This window comes from Micromys minutus (genome assembly GCF_963924665.1).
Source record: "Micromys minutus genome assembly, chromosome: 13".
Classification (NCBI taxonomy): domain Eukaryota; kingdom Metazoa; phylum Chordata; class Mammalia; order Rodentia; family Muridae; genus Micromys; species Micromys minutus.
The window spans coordinates 8,742,617-8,749,939 of NC_137982.1; positions in this window are offsets into that span (position 1 = coordinate 8,742,617).

The window sequence follows — 7,323 nt, forward strand, 5'->3', positions numbered from 1 at the left end:
AAGAAGGCAGCTGTGGTAGCACATGCCTTTACTCCCAGCACTTGAGAGACAAAAAGACAGGAGGATCCCTGAGTCTGAGGCCAGTCTGGTCTACAGAACAAGTTCCAGAACAGCCAGGGCTATATAGAAAAATGCTGTCTTTACAAACAAGAAAGAACTACAGAGGAGAGCATAGTGGCTCAGGCCTTTAATCCCAGTACTTAGGAGGCAGAGGCAGGAAAAGCTGGGAGTTCCTGGCCAGCCTGGTCTACACATACCCAGTTTCCAAGAAAACAAAACAAAATGGCAACAAACTCACAAAGGAAGGGCTTTCGAGATGGCTCAGGGGGTAAAGGCACTTCTCATCTGGTTTACAACCTAAGTTTGACCCCCAGAATCCACTTAGTGCAAGAAGCAAACAGATTCTCACAAGCTGTTCTCTGGCCTCCACACACGCACAGTGGAGTTTGGTACCACACATCAGGTAAATATAATAAAACGTTTACAGCAGTTCTCTGGAACCAACTCCCTAAAATTTTCTGACTTCTACATGCGTGCCATGAACATATACACATCATACTCATGCATAATAATTAATTTTTAATCATAAAGGAGTGCTAGACATGGTGGCAAACATCTGTAATCCCAGGGTTTGAGAGGGTAAGGCAGGAGACTTTCTGCAAACTTTGGCCAGCCTGAGCTACATGGTACTCTCTTGTCTGAAAAAAACCTGAAAGGAATGTGCTACAAAGTATGAGGCAGTGGGTCATGGCATTCCCAGGAGGCCGATAACCTGAGGTCAGGCACTGGAGCCGGCAGAAAGAGAGAACAGAGTCCATAAAGATGTTCTCTGACCACATAGCATGACAGGCATTCTTTAAACAAGTCACAAAGGATAGGAGATATAGGCATGAAGTCCGTGAATACCCCATGTGAACAGCCCTGTGATCTGGTACCCTTTCTGCATATCATTCTGAAATCGAGTGATTCAGAGAGGCTGTGTTGAGGAAGGACCAAGTAGTAATTTTTTAAACAAATGCATTTATTTATTGTTTATTTAATCTATCAGTCTACTTAGTTATTTAGACAGGGTCTTACTATGTAACCCTGGTTGGTCTAGAATATGCAGAAATAGGTGCCTCGTTAGCGCAGTAGGTAGCGTGTCAGTCTCATAGAATATGCAGAAATATACCTGCTTCTGCCTCCTGGGTGCTGGGATTAAAAGTGTTTGCCATGCCTGGCTTTATTTATTCATATTTTGTGATAATTTGTTTTTTGTTTTTGTTTCTTGTTTGTTATTGTTATTGTTTTTTTTTTTCAAGACATGGTTTCTCTGTGTAGCCCTGACCATCCTAGAACTCATTCTATACACTAGGCTGGCCTCAAACTCAAAGACAGGCTTACCTCTGCCTCCAGTGCTGGAATTGAAGGCTTGCACCACCACTGCCCCCCAGCCCCCAAGCATGTGATAGTTGTTTTTTGAGACAGGAGCCCATGTAGTTCAAGCTAGCCTTAAACTTGATATGTAGCCCAAGATGACCTTCCATCCCCCATTCTCCTGTTACCCCTTTCACAAACTGGGAATCTAGGCACGCACCACCATGCCTCATTTATATTGTGCAATCAGTCTACCAACTAAGCTCAGCCCTAGCCCCTAGAAATACAATTCTATAATAATTTGAATTCTGAGCTACTGTTTTATACTGTACAACAAGAAGCAAAACCCTAAGAAAGGATTTTTCCAAGATCAGGAAGTGAATTGTGGTGGAACTTAAAACACTGTATGTCTTAGTTCAAGACACCAGCACCAGGGTGAGAAGGTCTGACAGCATTCTGGTGTGATAAATACGGGTTGACAGAATCTGGGATCAATAGGGCAAGCCTCCAGGCATGCTTGTGAGGGGTTCTTGTGATTAGGTGTCTCTGGGCATACCTATGAGAAATGATTGTGATTAGGCTAATTGAGGGAAGACCCGCCCACAGTGGTTGGTGCCATTCCCTAGGCTGTGAGCTGAGTGCAAACAGGCATTGCTTACTGCTTCCTGACTGTGGACATGATGTGACTGGCTACCTCAAGCTCCTACCTTCATTCCCACCTTGCCATAATAGACTTGTCCTTGAACTGCAAACCAAAAATAAATCTTTTCTTCCTTAAAGTACTTTTTATCAGGATGTTTATCACAAGAACAGGCAAAGAAACCCAGACATCTGGCCTCTACTCCAGTCTGCACCCAAAGGGCCTTTTGCTTCCTTCCTAGACAGAAGGTACAATATGTCTTCTCTCCATGGCTCAGTTCTGCCTTGGCTTCCAGAATGCATTGGTAGATTCTGGGTACATCTGGAGAAGGAGTGTGTGAATTCGAGGGAACCCCGGGTACAGTTGTGACACCACATGCTCCTTCCTTAACCAGCTGGTATGTATCAACAGAGACTCCACAGTGAATGCATCTATACAGAAATGTGAATTAGAAGCTTGAGAAATCCCTTATTGTTAGGTTGGGATGTTGAAGGCTATACTGCCATTCATCCAGCTAAGTGAGCCAATAAGGGTTAATGGAGTGGCATCAGACATCCACGTGCTGTAAGGCATGATTCCTGCCCTCAAGGGTCTGATGGCACAGACAGTAGGGGAGTCACACGTGCTAGGAAGTGCTGAAACAGGAAAGGGGGCTGTGAAAGTCACCGACAGGGCACCTGACCTAAGAACTGGCTGGGTTGCAGTCAGAGTGGGGTCCCTGAACCCAAGAGGCTAAAGGTAGCAAGGAGGGGATGGGAGAGCATCTTGTCAAACACACAGTAGGTGCAAAGCCTAGCAATAGGAAAGAATTTGGCTTCTTCAGGAAAAGAGGGTCTGTTGTGATTCCATAGGACAACCTGAGGGTGAGATCTCTGCACAAAGAGAACCTCCTCAAAGATCACAGAAAATATAGCAGCTCCTTATTTTCAGCAGAAACAGGGACCAGAAAAAACAGATGGTTTCTGCATGTGTGCGTACCTGGGGTGTTCTCTGTCGGTGGCTAACGTCAGAATAGATGCTATTTTTTAAAAAAGATAGTTCAACAAGCAAGTGAGATGAGACCATGACCCCACCGTGGAGCCTGGCTTTAGTGGATGCTGGCTCCTATAATCCCGACCCTCAGGAAATGGAAGCAAAGGAGGGAAAGAGATTCGAGAGAGTGAGGTCAAGATGACCTTTCTTCATCCTTGGCTACGTAGTAAGTTCAAGGGCAGACTGAATTTAAATGAAATCCTGACAGAAAAATAAAGATTGCTCCCTCCCCCCGACTTTGAGATCACACTGAACATGGAATCCATCACCTGGCTCCAGACTTCCAGACATCTCTGAACCTTGGTTTCCTGTCTGTGGCGCTTCTCTCTCAGGATAGCTCTGAGGATACAGAGCAATGCCCAGCGGTGTAAAATCTCTCCCAGGCAGACATCACTCACACTACACTCAGGGAGGAAGAGTATTGAGACAGTCTTCCTAGATACCCCAGACTGGCTTCAAATGGACAATAATTCACCTGCCTCGGCCTCTCGAGTTCTGGTATTGCAGGTGAGCTGCCTGTATTCTGCATTGGCTGAGAGTTTGGGACGTCACAGAATACTCAGAAATTTACTCCTACTCCATTAAGTCGGTGATATTATTTTCTCAGGGCCCGCCAAGGTCAAGCCACGGGGCTAAAGTCTTAAGGCTGTAAGTGCAGACCAGAAACTCCATGCCGGCCCTCGCTTCCTAATGCCCAGGGGAGAACTGCAGAGCCCAGGATGCAGTCCATGGCAAAAGGTGAGGTTTGGCTATGTGGGCAGCTTGTTAAGAGCGTATGGGCGCCAAGAACCAGATCACCTCGGGAATTTGAGCCCAATCAGGTTCATTGTCCATCGCTCCACTTTAGCACCGCGACCAGACCAGACCGGGTTGATGCCGCAGGATGCTTAGAGAAGGTCTGGTCTCCCTGGCCAGCAGAGGCGCAGGTGCGCTTACAATTACGCATGCGTGGCCCGCAGCCTCTGCAGTGCCCGCTGCAGACCTGCGGCAGGCGTGGGAAGAATCCCAGGAGTTACACGCTCGGGACACGTGACGGGGAGGGCTGGCCAGGTAAACAGGGTGGTGAGAGAAGAGATAGGGGCTGAAGGCTGTTTACAGGGGAGCTGCCTGGAGGATCCGAGAGTAAGAAAACACGTTCGCAAGAAATACGAATGGGGTGAATTATAGAGTAGCAGCCTGTAGCAACTGGGCGAGGTGATATAGATAGATCAAGCCCTGAGCGCAGAGTGGGAGCCACTTCTCCTGTTGTCGCCTGGGGCGTACACCTGCCTCGTTCTGCTTCAGAACTGCATCACCAGCTGCGGTCTTCTGTGTTCACCCCACCCACCTTCTCCCTCTGACTTCTGAGCCATTACATGCCCCATTCCTTGCACTGTTTTAGGAACATTTTCTTTAAAAATAAAAATAAAAAATTTTTAAAAAGTTTGCGAGTGTGTGTGTATGTGTGTGTGTGTGTGTGTGTACTTGTAGAGTTCAGAAGATTGCTTGTGTGAGTCCATCCACAATTCCACCATGTGAGAGCACTCTATCAAACATGTTGTCTGGTGTGGCTGTAATGCCAGTTGTCTGGTGTGGCTGTAATGCCATTACATCTCTCCGGCACAGGAACAATTTAAAGAAGTCTACAGGAGAGGGCTGGAGACTTTGACCCAACAGTTGATTTATAGGCTCCTCTTTCAGAAGGCCCCAGGCTGATTCCCAGCACCCTCACCCCAGCCCACAACCCTCTAACTCCAGTTCCAAGGGATCTGATGACCCTTCCAACCTCCTCTGACTTCTCCATGTACGTGGTGCATATGTGCATCAGACACATGCACATAAAATAAATAATTTTATGGCTCCCCCACCCCCCAAGATAGGGTTTCTCTGTGTAGCTTTGGCTGTCATGGAACTTGCTCTATAGACCAGGCTAGTCTTGAACTCAGAGATCCTCCTGACTCTGCTTCCTGAGTGATAGGATTAAAGGCATGTACCACCACCACTGGGTAAAAAACAATTAAAAAAAAATGAAGGAAAAGGATGTCTCTGCCTTGTCACCTACGCATCCACACACAGGGGGGCCATGAAGAGAAGAGCCGGACCTGTGCCACTTGAGTCTGAGACCTTGCCCTCAAGCAGATGACAAGTGTTCTTCTCCCCACCCCACCCCACCCCCGTCTTGCTCTGTGTGTGTGTGTGTGTGTGTGTGTGTGTGCATGAATGTGAATATGTGCTTTGCCTAGGAGAACAGTCCACACTCAGATCCAGACAATGATTTCCACAGAGATTGCAGAAGAAAGTATACACCACCTCTGGGTGTTAAAATGTTGCAATAGATGGGTAGAAGGCAGGTAGGCAGGGTCTCCTGCTACTGCTAGTCTTGAACTTTCTATGCAGTGAGGATGAACTTGAACTCCGGAGCTTCCTGTCCTCACCTCCCAAGGGCCAGGGCTATCAGTGCGGGCCACTACATCCAGTCTTTGCAATGAGATTTTTAAAAAAGCATGTGATTGTATGTATGTGGGTGTATGTCTGTGTTTAACTGTGCGTATGAGTGCAAGTGCCCAAGAGACTGGAGGCATCAGAACCTGGAAGTAGAAACTTAAGGGTTCTTTGGAAAGTCAGTTGGATGGTATTTTGCTGGGACAAACTCGGGAACAAACATTTTGTTAAAATGGACACAGGTGTGAAAGGCTGAGGCCGACTCCTGAGTGAATGTTTATCTGAAGCAGACACAGGAGAGAGGATGTTCTGCTAAAGCAAGCACATGAAAGAACATGTGATGAAGGATTCTTTACTAACACGTGTGTATTGCTCCGCCTCACATTGTGTAGTTGAGCTGCATTTGTCTGGACTCCATAGAGAGAAACACACCAAAAACTTCTGGTGGTGTGCTTCCGTTTCTTGCCGCTTCCACGGACTTGGGCTGATGGGCAGAGTGATGTCAACTGAGGCAAGACCTGTGGAGGACACGTGATATTTGGAGGGGGATAAACAGGACCCAATGTATTGGCGGAGACAGAGCTTAAGAGCTTGGCTTGCTGGCCCAAGCCTCCAAGGCTGAGGCCTGGCTGTCTCTGCTAGGTAGTGTTTGCTGATTCGTGTTTGCTATCTCAACTCTATCCAAAAGGCCTGCTGGAGTGTCTGTGAAGTGTTTGTGAGTGGATGGAGCTGTCTCTGCTAAGCTGTGAGCTGAACTGTTGATTTCCAGATGACACAGATGGGAGTTGCTCCAAAGAAACTTTCTAAACAGGTCCACTTCCCCTGTATCATTTTTTCCCCAATATTTCTGGTGGGTGGTGGGCTAATGGAAGGTTAAAGCACTTAAGAACCATTATTAAAAATAGGATTTGAAAAAATTAAAGTTACAGATCCTCCTGCATCTGGAGTTACTTATAGGTGAGTATGAGTCATGTGGTATAGGTGCTGGGAACCAACCTCAAGGTCCTCTGCAAAACCAGTAACTGAGTGGTGGTACAGGCCTCTGATTCTAGTACTCAGGAGGCAGAAGAAGGCTCTGTGAGTTCAAGGCCAAGACCAGCCTGGTCTATTGAGTGACAGGACAGCCAAAGCAGCCAAGGCTACCTAGAGAAACTCTGTCTCAAAAAAACAAGAGAGAGGGAGCTGGAGAGATAGCTCAGTGGTTAACTGCTCTTTCAGAGGTCCTGAGTTCAAATCCTAGCAACCACATGGTGGCTCACAACCATCTGTAATGAGATCTGATGCCCTCTTCTGGTGTGTCTGAAGACAGCTAGAGTGTATACTATATGTAATAAAATGAATAAATCTTTTTGAGAGAGAGAGAATGCAGTAACTGATTTTAATTGCTGAGCCATTTATCTAGTTCCTGTAGTGGAAACATTTTCGAGATTCCCCAGCCTTGTACCCCTCAAACCCTCAAATTAAAATGGTGATGCCACTTGAGGGCAACACAACATATCAAAAGGTCACATTTCTCCCAAGGCTATGTTAGACCTGGCGGTGGGGGTGGGGCATTTCCACAACTGTCTAATTAAGCAAGTTTGATTTAGGTTGACTAGACAGCCACCTCCCAGTAAATCTGGATTGCAGAGAGCAGCCCCTCACTGGCTTTTGAGGTCATTTTTATAGGGAAGGGTTAGAGTTGGTAAAAAACAAAAACAAAGCCAGCTGTTAAGATAATTGGCTGCAAGGACCTGGACAGAAGAGGGGTGGGGCTCAGGCTCAAGGCTGCCTGTGGGTAGATAAGTGCAGGAATGTGTCACATGGAAGAGGAGTCAGGTGTTCAGGAGCTTAGCAAGGCAAAGGGCTGGGTACACATCATGGGGTCACAAGTT